We start from the raw sequence: 27,722 nt of genomic DNA, 5'->3' as shown, positions 1-27,722 counted from the left end.
TGATGTGATAGGTGTGCAGCTGTGTGGTCTCCTTTGGGGGCACAAAAGTTAAATAAGAGGGCCAGAAAAGCCTTTCTGAAGAGCTGAGGTTGAGTGGAGACTTAAAAGATGGGAAGGAGACAGCTGGGAAAGGCATCCTGGGTAGAAGGAACAGCAAGTGTAGAAGCCCAGAGATGGGAATGAACTTGGCATGCTTTGGGAATCAAAAGAAGCCCAGTGTATCTGGAGTATATAAAGTGGGCAGAAGTGAAGTGAAATAGGTTGGCAGAGCCTTGTAGATTGTACAGGGTCTTGTAGGCCAGCGTAAGCAATTGGAGTTTATTTGAAGTTAGGGATCATCATCTGTATTCCTCAAGTTCAAGTGTAATAGATACAAGTCCCCAGAGTGGGACTTGCCTATAGTCTTTGTGACCCTTTATTACCTACCTCTCTACTAGAGACAGTAGCTCTTGTCCTTCCTGTGTGTCCACGGTTCAGCCTGGTGCATGGCCTGTGAGGCAGTGGTGTTTCAGTGGTAGAATTGTTACCTTCCGTGTGGGAGATCTGGATTCTATTCCCGACCAATGTACTTCATGTGCAGCCACCACCCAATTGTCAGTGGAGGCTTGCACATTGCTATAGTGCTGAACAGGTTCCAGTGGATTTTCTAGACTAAGACAGACTAGGAAGAAAGGCCTGGTGACCTACTTCTGAAGATTAGCCAGTAAAAACCTTATGGATCAGAGTAGTCCCATCTCTGATTATGGGGATGGCACAGGACTGGACAGCATTTTGTTCCGTCATGCACAGGGTCGCCATGAGTCTGGCGCCAACTCGATGGCAGCTAACAACAATAACAACAGGGTTGTGGCATATGGGGAAGAGCAGGGAATAGCTGCCAATTTCTACTCCTTGGCCCCGCTATCTCTCCTTAAATACATTAAACAGGGTGGTCCTCACCCTATTTTGTTTTTTTAAAATTTTTATTATGCTTTAAGTGAAAGTTTACAAATCAAGTCAGTCTCTTATACAAAAAATTATGTACACCTTGCTATATACTCCTCGTAGTTGCTCTCCCCCTAATGAAACAGCACACTCCTTTCCACTCTCTTTTTTTTGTGTCCATTTGGCCAACTTCTGACCCCCTCTGCCCTCTTATCTCTCATCTGGAGAGAAGCTGCCCATGTAGTCTTATGTGTCTACTTGATCCAAGAAGCTCACTATTCACCAGTGTCATTTTCTATCCCATAGTCCAGTCCAATCCCTGTCGGAAGAGTTGGCTTTAGGAATGGTTCCTGTCCTGGGCTAACAGAAGATCTGGGGGCCATGACCTCCGGTGTCCTTCTAGCCTCAGTCAGACCATTAAGTCTGGTCTTTTTACGAGAATTTGAGGTCTGCATCCCACTGCTCTCCTGCTCCCTCAGGGGTTCTCTGTTGTGTTGCCTGTCAGGACAGTCATTGGTTGTAGCCAGGCACCACGTGGTTCTTTTGGTCTCAGGCTGATGTAGTCTCTGGTTTATGTGGCCTGTTCTATCTCTTGGGGTTGTAATTACCTTGTGTCTTTGGTGTTCTTCATTCTTTTTTGCTCCATGCGGGTTGAAACCAATTGATGCATCTTAAATGGCCACTTGCTAGTGTTTAAGACCCCAGATGCCATTCTCCAAAGTGGGGTGCAGAATGTTTTCTTAATAGATTTTATTATGCAAGTTGAGCTAGATGTCCCCTGAAACCATGGTGCCCAAACGCCAAACCCTGCTATGCTGGCCTTCGAAGAATTCAGTTTATTCAGGAAACTTCTTTACTTTTGGTTTAGTCCTGTTGTGCTGACCTCTCCTGTATTGTGTGTTGTCTTTCCCTTCACCTAATGTAGTTCTTGTCTACTATCTAATTAGTGAATACCCCCTCCTTCCCTCCCCCCACACTTTCGTAACCATCAAAGAATATTATCTTCTCTGTTTAAACTATTTTTTGAGTTCTTATAATAGTGATCTCATACAATATTTGTCCTTTCGCAACTGACTAATTTCACTTAGCATAAAAAAAATTTTTTTTTAATGCCTTCCAGATTCGTCCATGTTATGAAATGTTTCATGGATTCATCATTGCTCTTTATCGATGTATAGTATTCCATTGTGTGAATATACCATAATTTATTTATACGTTTTTCTGTTGACGGGCACCTTGGTTGCTTCCATCTTTTTGCCGTTGTAAACTGTGCTGCAATGAACATGGGTGTGCATAAATCTGTTCATGTAAAGGCTTTTATTTCTCTAGGATATATTCCAAGGAGTGGGACTGCTGGATTGTATGGTAGTTCTATTTCTAGTTTTTTAAGGAAGCACCAAATTGATTTCCAAAGTGGTTGTACCATTTTACATTCCCACTAGCAGTGTATAAGTGTTCCAGTCTCTCTTCCACCTCGCCAACATTTGTTATTTTGTGTTTTTTGGATTAAGACCAGCCTTGTTGGAGTTAGATGGAATCTCATTGTAGTTTTGATTTGCATTTCTCTAATGGCTAATGATCGTTAGCATTTCCTAATGCATCTGTTAGTTATCTGAATGTCTTCCTTAGTGAAGTGTCTGTTCATATCCTTTGCCCATTTTTTAATTGGGTTATTTGTCTTCTTGTAGTTGAGTTTTTGCAGTATCATGTAGATTTTAGAGATCAGACGCTGATTGGGAATGTCATAGGTAAAAACTTTTTCCCAGTCTGTAGGTAATCTGTTTACTCTTTTGGTGAAGTCTTTGGATGAGCATAGGTGTTTGATTTTTAGGAGCTTCTTTTTTTTTCCCCAGTTATCTAGTTTCTCTTCTGGTGTTTGTGCATTGTTAGTAATGTTTTGTATACTGTTTATGTCATGTATTAGGGCTCCTAGTGTTGTCCCTATTTTTTCTTCTGTGATCTTTATCATTTTAGATTTTATATTTAGGTCTTTGATCCATTTTGAGTTCATTTTTGTGCATGGTGTGAGGTATGGGTCTTGTTTCATGTTTTTGCGGATGGATATCCAGTTATGCCAGCACCGTTTGTTAAACAGACTGTCTTCTCTGCATTTAACTGACTTTGGACCTTTGTCAAATATCAGCTGCTCGTATGTGGATGGATTTGTGTCTGGATTTTCAATTCTGTTCCATTGGTCTATGTATCCGTTGCACCAGTACCAGGCTGTTTTGACTACTGTGGTGGTATTATAGGTTCTAAAATCAGGCAGAGTGAGGCCTCCCACTTTATTCTTCTTTTTCAGTAATGCTTTACTTATCCGGGATCTCTTTCCCTTCCATATGAAGTTGGTGATTTATTTCCCCATCTCATTAAAGAATGTCGTTGGAGTTTGGATGGGAATTGCATTGTATCTATAGGTCGCTTTTGGTAGAACAGACATTTTAAAAATGTTAAGTCTTCCTATCTATGAGCAAAGTATGTTTTCCACTTACGGTTTCTTGCAGTAGTGTCTTGTAGTTTGCTTTGTATAGGTCTTTTATGTCTCTGGTAAGATTTATTCCTAAGTATTCTATCTTCTTTGGAGCTACTGTAAATGGTATTGATTTGGTGATTTCCTCTTTGGTGTTGGTGTAGAGGAATCCAACTGATTTTTGTATGTTTATCTTGTATCCTGATGCTCTGCTGAACTCTTCTATTAGTTTCAGTAGTTTTCTTGAGGATTCTTTAGGGTTTTCTGTGTATAAGATCATGTCATCTGCAAATAGAGATATTTTTACTTCTTCCTTATCAGTCTAGATGCCCTTAATTTCTTTCCTAGCCTAATTGCTCCGGCTAGGACCTCCAGCACAATGTTGAATAAGAGTTCTCACTGTATTTCTTGACCCGGGAGATTCTATCTAGGGTTCTGACATCCTAGCAACTTGCTCCCCTGCCAGGAAGATGGTTAAGCAGACAGGGGTGGGGATGTTCAGAAAGGTCATGGTCAGTAACCTCTTCAGACCTGCAGATGCAGATCCTGGACTTCTTGAGTTTTCCCTATTCTCCAGCTTAGGCTTTCCCCACCCCAGACCAGCTCACAGGATGCTCCATATTTATCTTCCACATCATCCTAAAATGTCTGCTGAGTTGCTTTCAAAGGCTGCCCATTGTTGATTAATTGAATCCACACCTCTTAGCTTAGCTTTCAGGGCCCTTGACACTCTAGTCCTATTTACTGCCACATTCTTCTCACTCACTCTTCTACACAGATCCTCTCTCATACCCGATGTGTTTAGTTGCATTCTCTAAATACCACTTGTACTTTCCAGCCTCATGCATCCGAATGTGTCAAGCCCCTCTACTGGCACAACTTCTCCATTGTCATAATAACCTTCACTTTCCAGTTCCAAACTTCCCCCTCCAGGAAGCTTTCCGTGATCCCTTCAGCTCATGAAGACTTTTCTCATACCTTTGAACAGCTCAAGTACTTATGTATTTGACTGTAATAGCCTCCCAAGGCAGTTGTTTTTTTCCTTTTTTTTTTTTCTCCCCAGATATACCCAGAGCTCCTAGAAGGCAGGGCACCTGCCTTACTGATGATGTTGATAAAAACTTCATGAATGGTGAGAATGTATGAACAAGTTGGAAACCTGCATCTCCTTCAGGTCGGGATGGAAGTACATTTCAGATAAAACAGTCCAAAAAGAGGGAGCAGAATCACTTAAATCTATGGGCAGTTCTGGTCAGCTCTATAGAGCATTTCCAATAGGAGCCTCTTGCTGAAATACCTCCTTGGAACTCCAGCTGTGAGGAATGATTTTTTATCTTACCCATAAGCCTTGAGTTAGTTTCCATTCTTTGTAGCAGGCAAGGGCATCTTGCTCTTGGAACCACCTCTTCATTGATGGAAAAACTCCCCAAGGCTTAGAGTTGGAGGTGTCCTCTTTTGTCGAAGAAGGAAGGTTGGTTCTAGAGATGGTCCTGGTCACAGAGACAGTCCTGTTGCTTCTAGCATTGATTTCATAAATGTTCTCATTTCAGACCTCAGGGAGCTTCCCTTGCCCTTGAATTCAGTAGTGAGTCTTGGTTTAAGTCCATAGGAGACATACATCCACTCCCACTTGTTTTGGGGAAGAGGAGGCCCCTGTCAGGTGCAACATACAGTCACCAATAAACTCTCTCGATGTGGGACATTTAATTTGGGCTGCCTGAAATACACACCTGCTCAACTACATTTAATAGTATGTGTAGCCTCATTGAGAAATGACAAGATGCAGTGAGAGTGTGAGGAATACCCACTCTTTTCTTGTTGTATTTAGTCTGTTCTTTTATTTGTGAAAATTTCAAGTAAGCATAACCAAGTTGGTGGTCCATACTTGTGGACTTAGATGATGGTAAAGCCATCCAAATAAACTTCTACTAATATTCATTTTGGCATAAGTATTTCTTATAGTATTTAAAAAAAAATTTTTTTTTTAACCTGTGTGTGTTCATGTTTGGAGCCCAAGTGCTTTCCTTGTACCCTCAGATCATGTGTTTTCTCAAAGGACAATATGGTATACTCAAGAATCTTGGCTGTTTTTCTTTGCCTAATAAAGGCAAAAAAAAAAAAAAGGCAGTTTTTTTTTTTAACTGGGTAATAAAGGCAATAATGTAAAAGCTTAAAAAAAAGAAAAGAAAAGGAAACTCTTACTCCAGGAGAGATTTAGATGGAGGAAAATAAGTTAATTGAAGAACACTAATATTTCCTAAATTTCATAGCACATGGGCTCTTAGCATATCTTACCATAAAAAACTTGACTGAAGGTCAAGATTTACTGACTTTCTCAAGGAGAAGGGTGGATTATTTTGCAAATATAAGGCATCCAGGATGGAAAGACCTTGCCCTAGGCAATATTTAGTATTTTCTGTTAAAAAAGTATTACTTCTGTAACTACAAAAGTAATATATGTTCCTTTTTGGAAATTTTGAAAATAGAGACAAGTTGTGGTTTTTTCCAAGACTCTTACAAGCTGATCAAGAGAAACTGATCTTGGAGCCACTTTGGAAATGATAATCAAAGCTTGTGGCTACCTCAGGAACATTTTGCTGGCCCGGTGCTTATGTCTTAAATCTTACGATAAAGTGTATATAAAACCTTTTGTGTAGAAGATGTGTCTGTGTGTGTGGGTCCTCTGCCAGATTCAGCTCTCACATGGTCTGTTCCCTCTAAAATGTGCTATTCTGACCTCTCAATAAGAGTTCAACTTAATCCATACTGAAAGATCACTGGAATGAAGATGCTGTAGTCAACAAACAATCTCTCTTTACAGGATACCTTACCATTTCTCTAAGTGCCTGCTTGTCTTCCCTGGAAATATACTGACTACCATTGTTTCCTTTATTTTCAGCAACCATGGAGCAGAATTGAGTCACTTCTGTGGTCTTTCTCATTCTCTGTCCCTTGATTAATCCCCCGCATGCAGCTCCCACTTTGTTTATAACTGAAGGAGATTTATCTTGTACGAGGAACAAATTCCACTTTTCATTTCCCTGAGATAATTAGAAAAGCCAACATATTCTTGTTGAAGTATAAGGTGTGTGACAATTCTGTGAGACTATTGGGCTGAAGACTTTTTAATCGTTGCATTCCCAGTGTCTTTCATACTATTCAGCACATAGTAGGTATTCAAACAAGGCTAGTTGAATTACTGAATTAAACACCAACACATTTTTATTGGTTTATCTGCTTGAAGCAAGGATGTGACACTGCATAACTCCATGGGCACCTTTCACATCTGTTGCCCCACGTGTGTGGCCAAATGCAGCAGCCTTGTCTAGAAGTAAGAGTCAATCCATCGTGTGAGATTGAAACTTGGTATGATTTTAAACATCTCTGTGAGTGGCATTGAGTTTGAAAGTTCAGAAACTGCTTGTTCTGTCTGTCTTAGTTATCTAGTGCTGCTATAACAGAAATAACCACAAGTGAATGGCTTTGACAAACAAATTTATTCTCTCACAGTCTAAGAGGATAGAAGTCCAAATTCAGGGCATCAGCTCCAGGGGAAGCCTTTCTCTCTCTGTCGGCTCTGGAGGAATGTCCTTGGTATCAATCTTTCTCTGGGTCTAGGAGTTTCTCAGCACAGGAACTGTAGGTCCGAAGTATGTGCTCTGCTCCCAGCTCTTCATCCTTGGTGGTAGGAGGTCCCTCTTCTCTCTTCTTGATTCTCTCTTTTATATCTCAAAAGAGATTGACTCAAGATACAACTTAATTCTGTAGCTTGAGTCCTGCCTCATTAACATAACTACCTCTAATCCTGCTCATCAATATCACAGAGGTTAGGACTTACAACACATAGGTTAATCACATCAAATCAGAAAATAGTGAACAACCACATAATATTGGGAATCATGGCCTAGCCAAGTTGACACATATTTTTAGGGGATACACTTCAATCCATAACAATCTCCCATACCAATTACTCATTTGTCTTAAGCCTAGGAACATTGTATTTTGCTGAAGCTCATCCTGCATGGATAGACTTTATCTAAATTCCAATCCATGCCAGCACTGCTTCTACTTCATATTATTCTGATCCAACCCATTCATGTCTATTTTCTCTTTGATCTTCCTCTGAAAAATTCATAAGGACCTCTGCAGGTACCTGCTTATGTGTAGGTTTCTGTTCAGAACCAGCCATATGTGAAACTCCTTCTCCTTGATAGTGAAGTCTCGTCTTAACTGGTAATTTCCTTATCAGATGAGTTGTTCTCAAATTTCAATTTCTTCTCTCCTGGACACCAACCTAAATGAGAAGCCGTACATCACTAAATGATGAACACTGTAGGACACTAGTATCTAAACAATTTACAGACTTATTTCTTATTTAGTTAATAGTCTCTTGAAGTAAAGGTTAATATTTCTACTAGTAGATGCACAGTAGTTGGTAGTATGTGTTAACAATGAATTTTCTCTGTGGATGTCAAACTGTCTTGTATGGGAGGGGCATATTTGTTATCATTATTGTAGTTTCATAGATAAATTTCCTACTAGTCAGTTATTGTTTGTATCCACCATGGTATCTGTTACAGATTTGTATTGTGGTCTCTACAGCCCATAATTTTACTGGTTTATGGGTTTTTGCCTCCATCATTCATTACTATGTCCTTGGGGACAAGGACATCATCTTTTAATACATATTTCCAGTGGTTCTTATTGGTTATCATGTAATACTATTCAAAAAGTGTTTGTTGATTGAATAAATACACTGAAAGTCTGTTAAACTTGTTGGTCAGAAATATTCTTGGATAGCTAGATATGAATACACCATCTGGGATAGGAGTTACTGAAATTCTTTAGCATTTAATATAATTGGAGAGTCAGAGGGAAGGAATAAAGGGTATATGCTTCCCAATTTCCTGAGAAGGGAAGAAATCAATATTTATAAACATTAAAATGACATGCAAGCAGCTACATAAATTGTGAAGCGTGAATTATTGGTTGTGTTAGTTGTGGGATACTATGTAATCATATTTTTCCCTCCTGTCAACATGAGAGCTATAAACACTGGATTGGGCAGGAATTGGCAGGTTTTTTTTTTTTTTTAAGGATTAGGAGAAGCAACTGAGCACCAGGGAGCATTGATGATCAAGGACCATGGACAGCTACAGCAGTTCCCCAGGCTCAGCCGCATTATAGCCTAATGTGGTCGATAAAACCAAAACCAAAACCCACTGCTATTGAGTTGATTCCAACTCATAGCATCCCTATAGGACAGAGAAGAACTGACCTATTGGGATTGCCATATCTTTCTCCCATAAAGTGACTGGTTGGTTTGAACTGCCCACTTTTCTGTTAACAGCTGAGCACTTAACCACTGTGCCACTAGGGATCCTTAATATGGTCAATAAAAAAAATAGGATGTATTAAATTAGACTATAATAAAGAAATTAGCCACTCTTTGAATTCTTAGCCATGAAGAAAATTGGTGGCTGGCAGTAAGGACTGATCGTGTTTGAAGAGCAGATCCCCCAAACATTGTGTATTTCTGGGGCTGTAGGTAGTAGAGCCCCGACATGTCTGTCAGTTTGTCGTATGATGGGAACTTGTGTGTTGCTGTGATGCTGGAAGCTATGCCACCGGTATTCACATACCAGCAGGGTCATCCCTGGAGGACAGGTTTCAGCTGAGCTTCCAGACTGAGACAGACAAAGAAGAAGGATCCGGAAGTCTACTACTGAAAAGCATTAGCTAGTGAAAACCTTATGAATAGCAGCGGAACATTGTGTGATATAGTGCTGGAAGATGAGCCCCCAGATTGGAAGACATTCAAAAGATGACTGGGAAAGAGCTGCCTCCTCAAAGTAGAGTCAATCTTAATGATGTGGATGGAGTAAAGCTTTTGGGACCTTCATTTGTTGATGTGGCATGATGAAAAATGAGAAGAAACAGCTGCAAACATCCAATTAGTAATCGGAACCTGGAATGTATGAAGTATGAATCTAGGAAAATTGGAAATTGTCAAAAATGAAATGGAACACATAAACATCGATATCCTAGGCATTAGTGAGCTGAAATGGATTGGTATTGGCCATTTTGAATTGGACAGTCATATAGTCTACTATGCTGGGAATGACAACTTGAAGAGGAATGGTGTTGCATTCATTGCCAAAAAGAACACTTCAAGATCTGTCCTAAAGTACAACGCTGTCAGTGATAGGATAATATCCATATACCTACAAGCAAGACCAGTTAATACAACTATTATTCAAATTTACGCACAAACCACTAAGGCCAAAGATGAAGAAATAGAAGATTTTTATCAGCTGCTGCAGTCTGAAATCGATTGAGCATGCAATCAGGATGCATTGATAATTACTGGTGATTGGAATGCAAAAGTTGGAAAAAAGAAGGATCGGCAGTTGGAAAATACGGTCTTGGCAATAGAAACAATCCCAGAGATTGAATGATAGAATTTTGCAAGACCAACGACTTCTTCATTGCAAATGCCTTCTTTCACCAACATAAATGGTGACTATACACATGGACCTCACCAGACGGAACACACAGGAATCAAATTGACTACATCTGTGGAAAGAGACAATGGAAAAGCTCAGTATCATCAGTCAGTATAAGGCCAGGGGCCGACTGTGGAACAGATGTCAATTTCTGATATGCAAGTTCAAGCTGAAACTGAAGAAAATCAGAACAAGTCTACGAGAGCCAAAATATGACCTTTAGTATATCCCACCTGAATTTAGAGACCATCTGAAGAATAGATTTGATGTGTTGAACACTAGTGACCGAAGACCAGGCGAGTTGTGGAATGACATCAAGGACATCATATATGAAGAAAGCAAGAGGTCATTGAAAAGACAGGAAAGAAAGAAAAGACCAAGATGGATGTCAGAGGAGACTCTGAAACTTTCTCACGAACATCGAGCTGCTAAAACAAAAGGAAGAAATGATGAAGTAGAAGAACTGAAAGAAGATTTCAAAGGGCGGCTCAAGAAGACAAAGTAAATTATTATAATGACGTGTGCAAACAGCTGGAGATAGAAAACCAAAAGGGAAGAGCACACTTGGCGTTTCTCAAGCTGAAAGAACTGAAGAAAAAATTCAAGCCTCGAGTTGCAATAGTGAATGATTCTATGGGAAAATATTAAAGGACGCAGGAAGCGTCAAAAGAAGATGTGAGGAATACACAGAGTCATCATACCAAAAAGAATTAGTTGAAGTTCAACCATTTCAAGAGGTAGCATATGATCAGAAACCAATGGTAGTAAAGCAAGAAGTCCAAGCTGCTGTGAAGGCATTGGTGAAAACCAGACTCCAGGAATTGAAGGAATATCAGTTGAGATATTTCAAGAAATGGATGCAATACTGGAGGTGCTCACTCATCTATACCAAGAAATACGGAAAACAGCTTCCTGGCCAACTGACTGGAAGAGATCCATATTTATGCCTGTTCCCAAGAAAGGTGATCCAACCGAATGTGGAGATTATACAACAATATCATTAATATCACATGCAAGCAAAATTTTGCTGAAGATCATTCAGAAACGGCTGCAGCAGCATATTGACAGGGAACTGCCAGAAATTTAGGCTGGTTTCAGAAGAGGATGTGGAACCAGGGATATCATTGCTGGTGTCAGATGGATCCTGGCTGAAAGCAGAGAATACCAGAAGGAGGTTTACCTGTTTTATTGACTACCCGAAGGCATTCCACTGTGTGGATCATAACAAATTATGAATAACATTGGGAAGAATGGGAATTACAGAACCCTTAATTGTGCTCATGAGGAACCTTTCCATAGATCAAGAGGCAGTCGTTCAGACAGAACAAGGGGGTACTGATTGGTTTAAAGTGAGGAAAGGTGTGCGTCACGGTTGTATCCTTTCACCATACCTATTCAATCTGTATGCTGAGCAAATAATCCGAGAAGCTGGGCTATATGAAGAAGAACAGGGCATCAGGTTGGAGGAAGGCTCATTAACAATCTGCTTTATGCAGATGACACAACCTTGATTGCCGAAAGTGAAAAAGACTTGAAGTACTTACTAATGAAGATCGGAGACCACAGCCTTCAGAATAGATTGCACCTCAACATAAAGAACACAAAAAATCCTCATAACTGGACCGATAAACTGCATCATAATAAATGGAGAAAAGATTGAAATTGTCAAGGATTTCATTTTGCTTGGATCCACTATCAATAGCCATGGAAGCAGCAATCAAGAAATCAAACGACATTGAAGTGGGTAAATCTGCTGCAATGGACCTCTTTAAACTGTTAAAAAGCAAAGATGTTACCTTGAAGACTAAGGTGTGCCTGACCCAAGCCATGGTATTTTCAGTCACATCATATGCACGTGAAAGCTGGACAATGAATAAGGAAGACCGAAGAAGAGTTGACACCTTAGAATTGTGGTGTTGGAGAATATTGAATACACCATAGACTGCCAAAAAAAATGAACAAATCTGTCTTGGAAGAAGTAAAACCAGAATGCTCCTTAGAAGCAAGGATGGTGAGACTGCATCTTACATACTTTGGACATGTTGTCAGGAGGGATCAGCCCCTGGAGAAGGACATCATGTTTGGCAAAGTACAGGGTCAGCAGAAAAGAGGAACATTCTCAACAAGGTGGATTGACATAGTGACTGCAACAGTGAGCTCAAGCATAAGAACGATTTTAAGGATGATGAAGTAGAAGAACTGAAAGAAGATTTCAGTAGGCAGTGTTTTGTTCTGTTGTGCATAGGGTCGCTATGAGTCGGAACCGACTCAACGGCACTTAACAACAACAGGTAGTAGAGACAAGAAGCAAACTGTAGAAATGGACCATATCAGCACACACACCCGTCGTGAATGATTTATCTCATTTTAGGTCATCTTAGAGCTATGACTTTGGCTATTCTCTTTTTAGCATTGCCTTTATTTAGGTCTCCTGATGCAGCGATTCTTCTCACATCCTCTGTTAGGCCAGCATGGGCCCTGTCTCCTAGGAGACATGCTCAGTATTCTGAGAGCAACTACCTTAATTTGATTCAGGCATCCTGGTGTCTACAGTGCTGCCCTGGAAAGAAAACCATCGGTATTTTTGATCCTTCCTCTTAATGAGTTACTGTGGGACCTGAGCAAGTTTCTTTGTAGCTTCTGTCCTCAAATTCCTGTCAGTTGGAGAAAATAACTTCTTTAGTGTCCTTAAAATAAGGTGTACCTGTGAATAGACCCACCCAGCTCCTTGGAGGAAAGATACTCTGGAAGATGAGAGTGAAGCAGTGTTACCATGATGAAAAACTGGGGTCCATTCTCTTGTTAAGGCATAAAGTCTGTTGTGTTGTTAAAGCTTCAAAATTTGGCCTACTTCTCCACAGTCTCTAGGCCAATGAGCTCATCACGTAAAGATTTGAGAATTGAACATTTTTCTGAAGAAGTTTAGCCTTTGAGACAATGGAGGCCTAGCTTGGTGATTAATTTGGAAATAAGAGACGATTTTCCCACATATTATTTTTTCTGTGTGGAAAAATAATGGAACAGATAGTTTTATGCTTTTTCTTTCAGTACCCCAAATTGTGTATAACAACTTTTCAAAAAGTAAGTATTTTAAGGCAAAAAATACCCACTTCGCATATATATGATTTGACGCCGTTCTTGGCCTAGGATTGTAGAAGAGGTGCCATTTATTGCTGTAATTAAGCAATTGTGATTAATTGTTCAAGGGCCTTCATTGTGCTTTGCCAAAACAAAATTAAGGGAAAACAACATTCTCATCATGCAAATCATGAAACTTTCATGTTTATTAATCCTTCCATAGAGGAGGCAATATCTACTTTTGAATGAGAATACTAATCATTGTGAACCCCTCTCAGATGTTGCTGGGAGAATTAATTTTGAATTTTTCTAGGGGACTCACCTTGTTACTCTACCAATTTAGATATATTTGTGCACCACCGTATCAGCAGATGTTTGAGGCACTTGTGTAGACTTACAGGACTGTGACATTTGCTTCAGGGTCTACTGCTCCTATAAAAGACATTTTGGATGCTGCTCATGACTGTTACTGAACCATGTCTAAGTAGCAGATCAGCTATCCTCTGCATTTTCTACTCTTCTAGGTATTTGGGAGTCTTTGTAGTTGGCTCAGAATACACCATGGTGGTACCAGAATTGGCATATAGGGGCAGCTGCTCACTTAAACCTGAATTACTGTCTGTTGTCGGGCTCTCATCAACACTCATAGAAGTTCAAGTTTTGCTTGTCAGATAAGCCAGCCTCAAATTGTATGGGTTGAGCCACAATCATAGAGACAAATAACCTATTTCATCCATTGAAGACTTATTTTCACTATTATCAACTATTCTATCTTTGAATACAACGACTCTTTGAAATATGATTTTCTTTACATTTTTTTCCTGACACCAAATATCTGTCTTCTAGTCTTTCTTTTTTTTTTTTTTGCTTTAAAGAACAAATTTTTTTTTTTCACAGTTCTATAAGCTAAAAGTCCAAACCAGGGTCTCAGCCATGTCAATTCCTTTCTTGCAGGAAGTCCCAGGCATTTCTCGGTTCCTTGGTTTGTAGATAGTCCTCACAGGGCGTCTGTCTGCCTCCATGTGTGCATATCTCTGTGCCCATTCTGCTCTATTTATAATTCATAAATGATTAGATATAGGATCCACCCTATTCTGGTATGATCACACCCTACACTGATTGATTACGTTAGATTGCATTGTGGAAGGTGATTATGTTACATTTCATTAGATTAGATTAACAAGTATAAAAAGGAGTTAGGATTCCAACATTATTTTGAGGGGACATAGTTCAATCCATAACAGATTATATCTTAAAATCATCTTGACTTCCTCTCCATATGGAAGTTCTATAACTACAACATTTCTTCCCCCTTTTTGTTTTGAAGTGTTCATCTTAACATCTCCTGTTCCCTGTGATCAGTTTTGCAGCTTCATTTTACTTTTGTGAAGTTTTTACCTGGGTTGATATCTGGGTGATGCTGTTGTGTGTCTTTGTCTTAGGTTGTCGTCTGATGTTGTTGGTTCTCTGTCCGAAGTACTCCCTTTAATAGTTCTTGTAAGTCTGTTCTGGTTTTTACAAATTCCTTTAATTTCTGCTTATCTGGAAATATCCTAGTTTCACCATCGTTTTTGAAAGACAGTTTTGCTGGATATGTGATTTTTGGTTGGCAATTCTTTTCTTTCAGGATTTTGTATATGTTACCCCATTGCCTTCTTGCCTGCTTGGTTTCTGATGAGAAATCTGTGCTTAGTTTTATTGGTACCCTTTTTTAAGTGATGTTTTGTTTTTCACAAGTTGCTTTCAGAATTCTTTGTCTTTGTTTTGGAAAGCTTGATTAGGATATGTCTTGGTGAATTTCTTTTTGGATCTATCCTTTATTGGGTTCACTGGAAACCTTCTTGTCTTTCATGATATTTGGGACATTTTCTGCCAACCTATCTTCAAAAATTCTCTTTGTACCTCTTTTTCTACTCTTCTTTTGGGATTCCTATTATGTGTAAATTATTTCTTTTGATGGTGTCCCACATAACTCTTAGGCTTTCTTCATCCTTTTTTCTAATTGTTCTTCAAGCAAATTAGTATCAAGGGATTTGCCTTGTATTTCCCTGATTCTTTCTTCCATTAATTCAATTCTACTTCTGTGTCCTTTCATTATCTATTTCTGATATTTTATTGTTAGTCTTCTGGATTTCTAGTTGCTGTTTTTGTATAGTCTGTATTTGTCTATTTAGTTTGTCATTTTGTTCTTGTATTGTTTTCCTGAATTCTTTTAGGGTTTTTTTCTGTGTTTTCCTTGATCTGTTTGAGGAGTCTAAATATAGTCTTTTGAATTCCTTATCAGGTGCTTCTATTATCATTTATTTCTCAGGAAGGTTTTCTGTCCCTTTATTTTGATCACTTGTTTGGGCCATTTTATCCTATTTCTTTATATGATTTGTTATTGTCTGCTGTCTCTGAGGCATTAAGGTGATTATTTATTTATTATATTTCTTTATTGATTGTTTGTTTTGCCCTGATTTTTTGTTTTGTTTTGATATAACAGAAGCTTTGTTTCTTCTTTCTCTTTAGAATGTCTTTCTTCATTTGTATTATTTTAATCGTTGTTGTTTTGTGGTACTGGCCTACGTGTAACTTTGGTAGTGTTGGTTGACCGGGTGTGATTTCCTCTCACTAGTGGTTATGGTGGGTCATATGGTGAGTCCTCTGCGGTTACAATTTTATGTCTTCCCTTAGAGGATTGAGTGGAGGTGGGAGAGCAGGTTATTTCCCTGATGTTGGGTGAGAAATGTTGGGTGGTCAGGGTCCCTCCATAGCTCTTGTGGGACCATGGGTCCTTTGGGGTTGGTGCTAGCAGTTAGTGTGTCCTCCAGAGATCAGGGCAGGATGTCTCTGAAGCTGCCGTGAGGCAGTATGACCAAAATGGATGGGATAGGCCTTCTGTGCATGCATAAATTGGCATCTCAGTAGGTGGTAGGGGACTAAGAGATATCAGGAACTGTCTGAGTGTGGAATGTGTGACGTTGCAGCAAGTTGTACATTGGATGACGGCACTAGAATCTCCTGTTTATCATTTGGCAGAGATGTAGATGGTGTCTTGCTTCACTCCAGGTTTGTCTATATAGTGTCTCTGTCAGCTATTGGGAATTCTGTGAAGTTACCTTCCTGTGCCCCACATCTGGGAATGTTACTCTGTCTCAAGATGACCACACCGTGCTGGGCTGGCTGGCAGGGCATCTTTGATCTGTAACTGTCCTCATTCATTGTTTTCATTCAGTTTCTCCTTCTGTTCAGTGTTTGACTTAATTCTTCATTCTTTCATTTGCTGTTCAGGGTTTCAAGATCTGTACCTGTTTCACTTGGCTTCTTGGGTCTTTGCTGTAGGTGGATGGCATGGTGTTTCTGACTAAGCTGCCAGCTTGGGCCATCCTCCTCTGTGTCTTCTGTTCTTGCTGTGCCATTCTTATACCTCAGAATATTTGCCATAAGGGATTGTTGTATGTGTTTGCATTAATGCATGCACTAACAGTTAAAGTTAACTTGGAGAAGTGAAACCCAAGAGGTAAGGGGACTCTACCCATAGTCACATTAGCCTTCTAAGACCTTGATTTTTCATTTACTTTCTATATTCTCATTTCCTTTTTTCTCTATTTCTCTCTCTCTGTGTCCTCCCCCAATAGAACATGGAAAAATAAAACACACAATGACATCTCAATCCCCATCACTCTACCCCCCTAAATTGCATCACCATTGCGATGAAGATGTCTATAACCAGAGAGAAGAATACCCAAACCCATAACCGTCAAATTGATTCCAACTCATGGTGACCCTGTAGGAATAAGTAGTGCTGCCCTATAGGGTTTCCAAGAGCAGCTGGTGGATTTGAATTGCTGAACTTTTGGTTAGCAGCCAAGTTCTTTAACCACTGTGTCACCAGGGCTCTGGTAGATATCTATAGCACAGTAACCAAAACAAAAAACAAAAACCTATTGCCGTCAAGCCGATTCCGACTCATAGTGACCCTATAGGGCAGAGTAGAACTGCCCTATGGGGTTGTCAAGGAGTGGCTGGTGGATTTGAACTGCCGACCTTTTTGGCTAGCAGCCATAGCTCTTAGCCACTGCACCACCAGGGCTCCATAGCACAGTGGTGATACTAATGTTTCAGTAATGCTACCATGAACTGTCCATGGTGCTGATGGGCTTACAAGGAAACTATTCTTGAGTAAGAACACAGCCTTGGATGGAACAAAGCCTTTTTGTCCTTGAGGTTAGATCTCTAGGTTTCCATGACTGGGTCTTGCTGTACTGAAAGAAGTAGAGAATTGGGGACAATTGTTTTGCTGGTTTGAGCCATAATAATGGTTTTAGCTTCAGTACATTGGTATTTTGGGCTCAGTTCCTTTTAGTATTAGATATTGGGAGAGTTTCTGACTTTTCAGCTGTTTTTTGTAGATACAGCTCATGTTTTCATTTTTCCTTTCTTGTAGCTACCCCAGAGGATCACAGAGAGTGTGTGGGGAATTGACAGTTATTTTTAATGAGAGCTGTATGTGATGCAGCTTCTCTTTCTGAATTCCCTGCACTTCTTTTTAGTGGGATCAGGGGGTTTGGGATGTGCTTCTGGGGCTGTTTGTGTTGACAGTGACTTCCATTATCACTTTCTGATGGGACCAAATGGGCCCTGATTTTAAGTTGTATTTCAGAAGCACATCTTATTTTGCTAAGCAAACCAGCTAGTTGTGACATTTGAGGAAAACACAAGCCCTCTAATATTTGCCTTCAGTTTGAATGAAGGTGAAGAACACAGTAAGGTGGAAATGGATTTAAAAAGTCAAATAACCTCCACTTTCTCTTTTCCTAAAACTCAGATGCAGGGGTTTAAAAGTGCCCTGGATTTTTTTTTTTAGTACCCTAGCAAATTCTTGGGAAACAAGGGAGGGCTTTGTTGTCCACCCATACAGATGTGCTGCTTTGCTACCAGCACCAGGAATAAAAGAGATATTCCATTGAACATGTATTTATTCAGAGTTTACAGCAGGGTCCTCACTGAGCTAACAGTGCAGTGGAGAAAACAGAGCTAGGATAAATAATTGCCCATGTACTAACGATGCCATGTAAGCAAAAATCAAAGCTTTATCGTTGCATCCAAAGTGCTAGTGATAACAATACAAGTACTCTCCTGGTTCAGGACTAAGTCCTGGGATTTTGGGTTTTCCTCATGGAGAATTATTACATGGAATATTTGATGGAGCATGTCACTCATGCATATTACAGTCTCAGTTATCAGGATGACTGTTAGATACATCCAAATTAAAAAAGGAGAGGCCTTCGCAAACTATTATCTTATAAGCCTTGATTCAACTTCACTTTTATGATGTTCCCAAGTGCCAGTAGGAAGTAGCCAACTCAAACTGGAGAAATGATAACTAAATCACTTGGGATTCAATAAGCCCTACCCTTTCAAAATGATAGCTTCCTAGTGACTTGGAAAAACACTGTATTTTTATATCATCTTTTAATCTCTACAACAATAAACCAGTAGAATTGACACAACTGATAAATTTTCTTGGCTAAAAGCACATCTAATCAGAGTATCATCGTGGTGATGCAAAACACACAGATAGCACGTGGCGATGAGATTATATTCCACAAATGTAGATCATTAAATCTTGTTTTACTTTACAAAATATATTTTCAAAGTTCTCTGTATTGTTAGTACTCTAAAAATACAATTGTTATAATTATACAGTATAATTAATCAAAATAACAATTACTATGAAATTATCCTGATCTGTAGAAGTAGCAAGCATACCTGCATATGTACTGAGCTAAAAGGTTATAGGAGTCACTGAAAGAAACCAATATAAATAGATAAAACAAATCAATAGATTCTGTAGGCAACATTTCATACAGACCAGAATTAATGTGGTGCAACAGGATTAAGATTTCATATGGAGGTATAAAATGTATGTGTAGGACCAAATGCAGTTTGAATGGGCTAAATCTATTTTTTACTTCTACATAGATTAAAGGAAAGAGATTTACCAAGATGATACTTGTTAAATATTCAGATGAGAACTAGATTTCGGTGGGTGTTGGAGGGAAAGTACATTAGCTGGATTAGTGAAGAAAGATCTTGCATATTACTTTGAGGTAGATTTCAAGAGTCTGTTTATGTTTAATGTAATCCCTCTGTTTGTGTTTATTGTCACTAAAAAAGAAAAGAGAAAAGAAGGTGACAGATGAACTGCAAAATTGAATACGTTGTTGAAAAAAAAAAAAAAACACTGATAGCATTGAGTTCACTCCTGCTAAGGCTTAGAAACCCTGGTAGCATAATGGTTAAGAGCTATGGCTGCTAACCAAAAAGGTTGGCAGTTCAAATCCACAAGGTACTCCTTGGAAACTGTATGGGGCAGTTCTACTCTGTCCTGTAGGGTCACTATGAGTTGGAATCGACTCGATGGCAATGGGCTGGTTTTTTTTGTTTTGTTTAAGGCTGAAACAAGAGCTTGGGGCGACACTGAAAGTGTATATTGTGAGAAGTCACTTTTTGAAAATTCTGCATTGTGGGAGGGTGCTTGAAGTAATCAGAGATGGAAATGCATCAAGCATGGATTCTGACCTCAGGGCGCATACAGTATAATAAGGATGGTACATAAATCAGAAGGAGGGATGCTGTTCTGTTCTAGAATCAGGATCAAGGAGGGAGAAGAGGCCTAGCCCCTGGCCTGTGGCTTTCCTGAAAGTTTAGGAGGCTGTGGTGGGGTGGATCTGTTCTGGGACTAGGGCAGGGTAGGGGTGTCAGAGGACTGGAACTGCTGCACTGAGGGACAGTAGGCACTTTGAGGGGTTTTGTGCAGGAGAATGCTATGATCTGCCGTGGGTCAGCAGGATAGATGAGTGATAGGAGTGTCTGGAGGAGGGAAGACTATTGGGAGGGTATTTTAATAGTCCAGGTGAGAAAGAAAAATAGAGAGCTACAGTGGGGATAGAGAAGAGGACATGATGTAAGAATCATGGTAGAAACAGAATTGGCAGCATCTGGCAGCTTTCTGATGTGGAGGGCCAGCGGGGTGGGCGATATCTAGGATTTCAAGCCCAGGTAAAGAGGAAGATGGGGATCCCATGATCAGGAACAGAGAAGAAAGCAGGTTTCAGAGAAAAGCTGAATGTGAAATATGGAGCTCAGAACTGGAAATACGGAGCTCAGAACTGCTGCGTAATTTGTGAGGCCCAGTGCAAAATTAAAATGCAGGGCCCCTTGTTAAAAAAAAAAAATTCAAATGAATAATTGGTGCAGTGGTTAAGTGCTTGGCTGCTAAACCAAAATGTCAGTGGTTCAAACCCACCAGTTGTTCTGCAGAAGAAAGATGTGGCAGTCTGCATTTGTAAAGATTCCAACCTTGGAAACCCTATGGGACAATTCTACTCTATAGGGTCACGATGAGTTGGAATTGATTCAACAGCAACCTTTTTTTTTTTTTAATAAGAATTTCAAGATGGTGACAATATACGATGGCTTTTCTAAGCTTGGGGCCCTGTGTGGCCACATAGGCTTCACACACATGAAGCCGGCCCTCACTAAGCTGGGGGTGCTAATATACATGTGCACCTACACACCTGGTACCTGCCTCCTGCCCCTGCGTCTTGGAATGCCTGAGTGAAAGCATACAGCAGGCTTGTATCCAATGGTGCAGGATCCCACAGAGCCAGGACCAGAGCTGAGAGGGGCAAGGATCAGGAGCAGACTTGAGCCTATTTACCCTGGTTGTTGGTGACAAGCTTATTATCAAATTTGATCAGTTCCTCCAAACAAATGCAGGATATATTTGTACAGAGAGCCTGATAAATGTATGAAGTCCTCTAATATTTGCCATCAGTTGAAATCTGAGTAAAAAGTATTAAAGCTAGAGAGCCTTTAGAAGGTCCGCAATCCTTTTGTCCTCCTCCCATTCCAACATCTCACCTCCCCCACCAAGTATATGGCTTGAAGAGTCCCTGGGCATTTTTGCATTGAGGGAGGAAGATACTACCCCTTTTTGTGTGTCTATCGTGTTTGTGCCAGACAAGCTCTTCTAGACAGTGTTTATGAATGCTATTTTATTCAATTTTTAAATATGGGTAACTGAATAAAGAGCTCTGGTGGCACAATGGTTAAGTGCTTGGCTGCTAACCAAAAGGTCGGCAGTTCAAACTCGCAAGCCGCTCCATGGGGGAAAAGACCTGGAGATCTGTTTCTGTAAAGATTACAGCCTAGGAAACCCTATGGGGCTGTTCTACTCTGTCCTTATAAGGTCACTACGAGTCAGAACAACTCAACAGCACAAAACAACAACCTCATTTTACAAAGGTGAAAACTCAGGCTTAAAGAAGCTAGAGTTTATCTCTCTCCATGAGGCTGCCCCCGTTTTCTGGCTGTGAAAACAGATAATCAGAGGTGCTCAAGATTTTTTAAAAAGTTGTGTGAGAGCTAATGTTAAAACTACGTTCTGAGGAAGTCAACTGCTTGTCCTATCTATGGAAGAAGAAAGAGGCTGAGAACGTTCTGGGGTTAAAATCGCAGTATGGGTGGTGCATGAGTCTGGACCAGAGGCACAGAAGTGCCTGCAGTCTGGTGGAGGAAACCGGCTCTCTCCTTGTCTCACTTGGCGGAAGTTGGGCCCTAGGTCAGTTGAGAAGAAATCATCTTTCAAATTGTGGATTGTAATCAGCAGTTGGCTGGAAAGAACACCAGGGCAATTGGTCCTTCAAACATCCTGAGGGCCAAAGCCCAGCTGCTCCTTTTGGGATTTTTAGCTGTTCCAGTGCCTTGAAACAGGGCCTGCGGGGAGGGAGATCATTGGAAGGTTGTGGGAGAGAAGTTGGCCCCTATATGAAGAGAGCTGTTTCACTTCCTTTGGCATCTAACTGACAACCCAGCAGAAAGAGCTCTCGGGGCAGATTTCATGTGCACATTAGTCCTTCCTTCCCCAGGCCAGAGCTTTTCTGAATAGGATGCCTGCCTGACCTGGGGGAAGGAGAGTGGGAGAGGTTACAGAGTTGAGCAAGTGCCAAATACAGGGTGTGCTTGTACAGAGTGTTTGCTAAACCTACAAATGGCAGAATGATGGAGAACCTGATATTTTGGAATCTGAAATCCACCATTGAATTAATTCTAAATTAACATTTCAAATTGATAGGAAAAATATATCCTTAAATATACTGCTGTTCGAAAACTTAAAGTTCAAGGAAGTATTAGTAGTAAAATGTAAAAATACGTCTGATTACTTTTCATGCATACATTAACTTACTTGTATTTGAATTCCAAAGACAGACTATGCCTAGTGGAAAGAAGTCTGTCAAGTCCTGAATCCACTGGCCCAGGTACACAAGGGAGGGGTGGGGAGGGCAGATAGCAACTGTAGGTGTCTCGGAGGTCTCAGGGGTTGTACTTCACAGTGGAATTCTTCCATCCAATCCTCCTTGTCCCAAGGGGACCTGAAAAAATTCCAGGTTTCTAATCCAATTATGTTTGGAAGAAGGGAGATGACCACTGCTCTCCTCTCTGAGTGAGTACTTCTCAGTATCACTAACATGAGGTCAGGCATGGTTCTTATTGAGACACGTGACCTTGTATTTGTTTTTTAATAAAAAAAAAAATTGTTTTTTAATACCAGTGCTTAAATGTGTACTTGATGTTAGAGATTGCATGTGAACATTATGGAAAACCAGGAATTATGTGTTGGATTGTGTTCCTCAAAAAGATATGTTGTAGTCCTAACTGTCAGTATCTGAGAATGTGACTTTATTTGGAATTAGTATCTTTGAAGATGCAATTAGTTAACATGAGATCATACTAGAGTAGGATGGACCCTAATCTCATATGACTGCTGTCCTTATAAAAAGAGAAGAGACACAGAGACAGAGTTTGAAAGATGGCCTTGTGAAGATGATGGCAGAGATCAGGAGTAATGCAATTATAAGCCAAGGACTGTCAAGAATTGCCAAGAACCACCAGAAGCTGGGAAGAGGCAAGGAAGGGTATTCTGCTAGAGCCTTCAGAGAGAGCATGGCTCTGATGACACCTTGATTTCAGACTTCTAGCCTTTAGAACTGAGGTACGGTGAATTTATGTTGCTTTAAGCCACACAGTTTTTGGTACCTTGTTATGGCTGCCTTGTTGTTAGGTGCCATGCAGTTAGTTCTGATTCTTAGCAACTCTGTGTACAACAGAGTGAAACACTGCCCTGTCCTGTGCCATCCTCACAATCCTTGCTATGTTTGAGCCCATTGGTATAGCCACTGTGTCAGTCTGTTTTGTTGAGGATCTTCCTCTTTTTTGCTTCCTCTCTTTTACAAAGCACGATGTCCTTCTCCAGGGACCGATCCTTTCTGATAACATGTCCAAAGTCTGTGAGACCTGGGGATTGTTAATGTTTCTGGGTGGCCAATTAGAGGTGGGTTAACTTTTACTTGGGAATTTTTTTGCAGGCATAGATTGAGCCCTTTTCATTTATCTTGTGAGTGATAGATTAACTTATCTGCCTGAGATGAGTAGGGATGGTTTAGGGAGGCATTCCCCACATCTGGACCTTAGATATCTAGGTGGTGGTGGCTATGGCTGTGGTGATGGTAGTGGGTGCCAACTATGGAGTGATTTCAAGTCTGTAAATCCATATGCCTGCCAAACTCTGCCTGTGTTATTTGTATACATATGTGTGGATGCTACTGAGCATAATATAATGCCAATTTATTTTAAAACACCTCTGAATTATTACTAGCTTTTTGTCACTGTTCACTTTTTTTAGTTAAGATTTTTTTGATGTTTAAAAAAGTAGGGAACCACTGGTTTAGGGAAAAGCTGTCAGCCCTGCTGCTGGTCGTGGTCTCACCTTTGTAATGCCATATTTTATGTAGCACATGTGATATCTATTCAGTGTTGATGTTCTTCTTGCTGGGAAGGCCTTTCTCAGCTGCCACCCTCCTCTTCCCCATCTTAGGCAAGAAGGAGTGATACTTCATATTAGGAAGCAATAAAAAAAAATTAAACTGAACCTTTTGCTCAAAATACATCTTTCTGTTTGTGGGAATCTACTTAATAAAGTCATCATCCTTGGCTGCATGGCATGTTTAATGTAGTTGGTATCACTAAATTGTACACGTGATAAACACTGAAGTGGCAAATGTTGTATTTCATATAGAATTTTTACAGCAATAAAGAAACATAAAAAATCATCACTTTTTTTAGTCCCTGAACCATGTTGACTTGTGTCGGTCTTTTATCTTATCTCTGGTGTTGGCACATCTCCAGTTTTCTCACACTGTGCATCTCACATACCTTCCTCCCCTGAGAATTTCTCAGAATCCAGGTAAGACTTATTTTGGGATATCTCACTTGCGGGGTCCTGCAGAGACTAAAAGGATCTCTCTGGATCCTGGGCTGGTGGATGTCTACTTTTCATGTCTAGATAGCACCTATGATCTGTTTCTTCCTGATCCTACTGCTCTCCAGAGACCCAATCGCTGTGCCATTTTCTGCAGCTACATTGATTAGTTGTATCATTGGGTTTGGTTTAACTGCAGTGACTCTGCTGTTAACAAATTTATACAAGATATAAGTAGGAAAAAAGTCTTTTGGTACTTCCATCCCCCCAAAAGATAAGTTGTAACTATTTTGCTACATGATTTGAATTTTAACCGCTAATAAATGCCCAGTACTGCTTTTTGGTGTGATATTTAAGTCCAAAGAGATATTGTGGAGGCTGTGTATACATAATTTAATGTTATACATAGCAGTTTAGTGCTGGAAGGGATCTCTGAGAGCTTTTATTTCAACTTTGTCATTTTATTGAGGAGGAACTTGGTGTCCTGAGTAAGGGGAGTGGTTAATGGCAGAGCCAGTACTAGGTCCAGGCCCCAGTTTGTATTGTGGCTCCTTCCATTCCTGGATTTGGCCTCCTGGAATTTGTCAAACAGTATTTAGCGCCAGGGATCCAAACGCCATTTGTATGAGAGCATAGTATGTCTGTAGCCTGAAAGCAACTGTGTGTTTAGTCTGTCAGCAGTGAGAAGTAGCTGTTCACCAATTTTGAAGTCCTGTGTAGGCCGCCCTCACTTCACCCAAGGGTAACTAAGAATAGTCTTTGGTGGGTGTGGTATTGAGGTTTCTTTTAGACATATGGCTTAGGACTCTTGGGAAGGCTAGATCAAGTAGTTAAGGTTGGAACTGGAAATAATGGTCTGGGGTCCAGAAGAGAAGACTGGAGATGGCTGTCTGGGGGTCATTAGGCTGTGGGTGATAGCTGAAACCATCAGTGTGGAGGAGATTATCCAGGGAGCGTGTGCCAAGGAAGAAGAGAAAGTCAAGGATGAAGCCTTGGGAATGCCAGTGTTTAAGAGAAAGGCAACCAATTAAAAAATGGGCAAAAGATATGAACAGACATTTCTCTAAAGAAGACACTCAGGTAGCTAATAGGTACATGAGGAAATGCTAACGATCATTAGCCATTAGAGAAATGCAAATCAAAACTACAATGAGATTCAGTCTCACTCCAACAAGGCTGGCATTAATCCAAAAAACACAAAAAAATAAATGTTGGAGAGGTTGTGGAGAGACTGGAACACTTATACACTGCTGGTGGGAATGTAAAATGGTACAACCACTTTGGGAATCAATTTGGCGCTTCCTTAAAAAGCTAGAAATAGAACTACCATACGATCCAGCAATCCTACACCTTGGAATATATCCTAGAGAAATAAGAGCCTTTACATGAACAGATTTATGCACATCCATGTTCATTGCAGCACAGCTTACAATAGCAAAAAGATGGAAGCAACCAAAGGTGCCCATCAATGGATGAATGGATAAATAAATTATGGTATATTCGCACAATGGAATACTACGCATCAATAAAGAACAGTGAGGAATCTGTGAAACATTTCATAACATGGAGGAATCTGGAAGGCATTAAGCTGAATGAAATTAGTCAGTTGCAAAAGGGCAAATATTGTATAAGACCACTATTATAAGAACTCAAGAAACAGTTTAAACAGAGAAGAAAATATTCTTTGATGGTTATGAGAGGGGGAGGGAGGGATGGAGGGAAGGAGAGGAGTATTCACTAATTAGATAATAGATAAGAACTATTTTAGGTGAAGGGAAAGACAACACAACACAGGAGAGGTCAGTACAACAGGACTAAACCAAAAGCAAAGAAGTTTCCTCAATAAACTGAATGCTTCGAAGACCAGCATAGCAGGGCTGGGAGATTGGGGACCATGGTTTCAGGGGACATCTAAGTCAATTGGCATAAAAAAATCTATTAAGAAAACAGTCTGCATCCCACTTTGGAGAGCGGCGTCTGGGGTCTTAAATGCTAGCAAGTGGACATCTAAGATGCATCAATTGGTCTCAACCCACCTGGGACAAAGGAGAATGAAGAACACTAAAGACACAAGGTAATTATGAGCCCAAGAGACAGAAAGGGCCACATAAACCAGAGACTACATCAACCTGAGACCAGAAGGCCTAGATGGTGCCTGGCTACAACTGATGACTGTCCTCACAGGGAACACAACAGAGAACCCCTGAGGGAGCAGGAGAGCAGTGGGATGCAGACCCCAAATTCTCATAAAAGGACCAGACTTAGTGGTCTGACTGAGACTAGAAGGACCCCAGTGGTCATGGCCCCAGACCTTCTGTTAGCTCAGGACAGGAACCATTCCCAAAGTCAACTCTTCAGACAGGGATTGGACTAGACAATGGGATAGAAAAAGATGCTGGTGAAGAATGAGCTTCTTGGATCAAGTAGACACTTGAGACTATGTTAGTATCTCCTATCTGGAGGGGAGATGAGAGGGCAGAGGGATGGCTGGCGGAATGGACACGAAAAGAAAGAGTAGAGGGAAGGAGTGGGTTGTCTCATTAGGTGGAGAGTGATTAGGAGTATATAGAAAGGCGTATATAAATTTTTGTATGAGAGACTGACTTGATTTGTAAACTTTTACTTAGAGCACAATAAAAATTAAAAAGAAAAAAAAAGAGAGAAAGGCAAGAAAGGAGGAACCCAGAAAGGATACTGAGAAGGATTAGCAAGAGAGGTAGGAAAAAAACTAAGGGAGTGGGCAGCATAGCTGTTATCACTAATTGAAGGTCTGTGATGATTTAGGCACTGTTGTGGGAGCTTTATGTACATAACTCTTTAAACCCACAACACCCTTGTGGTGAGTGTCATTAGTCATGGTTTATAGGCTCAGGGAGTTAAGTAACATGTCCAAGGTTGTCTGTCTAGCCTGCATGGCAGATCTGTCTCTTTTTAAAGTCTGTGTTCTTTCTCATTCCATGGGACTGGTGGTTGCAGCAGAGATGGAAGTATCAGAGTCTAGAAAACCCTTCTCCCTCAGGTGGACCTCAACAACTTGAGCTGGTGTCAGATTTAGGGAACTTGACCTTTGCAGGTGCAAGTCTCGGGCGCAGGGGTTACTGACCTCCTTTCTGTGCGGGCTCCAGTGAGTAGGCCACATAAGGAAGATTGAACAAGGAGGCTGTTTAAAATGGAACATGGGAAACGGTGCCAATGATTTAATTGGACCAACAAATTGTGGCCAGAAAAGGAGCCTAGCAACAAACTCATTTTCTGTTGGGCACAAGACACAGAGGACCTACTATAATTAGTTCTGTCTTTTTAATTCTTTCTTGTTAGCAAGTTCCTCTCTATTTTTTCTTCCTTGAGTGCACATGATGGATCGGGTTTTATCTAAGGTACTGGGGTTGAAACTGTCTTGCTGCATTGTGAAAGTTTGTGGGTTTCCTTAGTTTGT

The sequence above is a fragment of the Loxodonta africana genome, chromosome 2 (genome assembly GCF_030014295.1).
Source record: "Loxodonta africana isolate mLoxAfr1 chromosome 2, mLoxAfr1.hap2, whole genome shotgun sequence".
In the NCBI taxonomy this organism is placed as follows: domain Eukaryota; kingdom Metazoa; phylum Chordata; class Mammalia; order Proboscidea; family Elephantidae; genus Loxodonta; species Loxodonta africana.
This window is presented reverse-complemented; position numbering follows the sequence as displayed.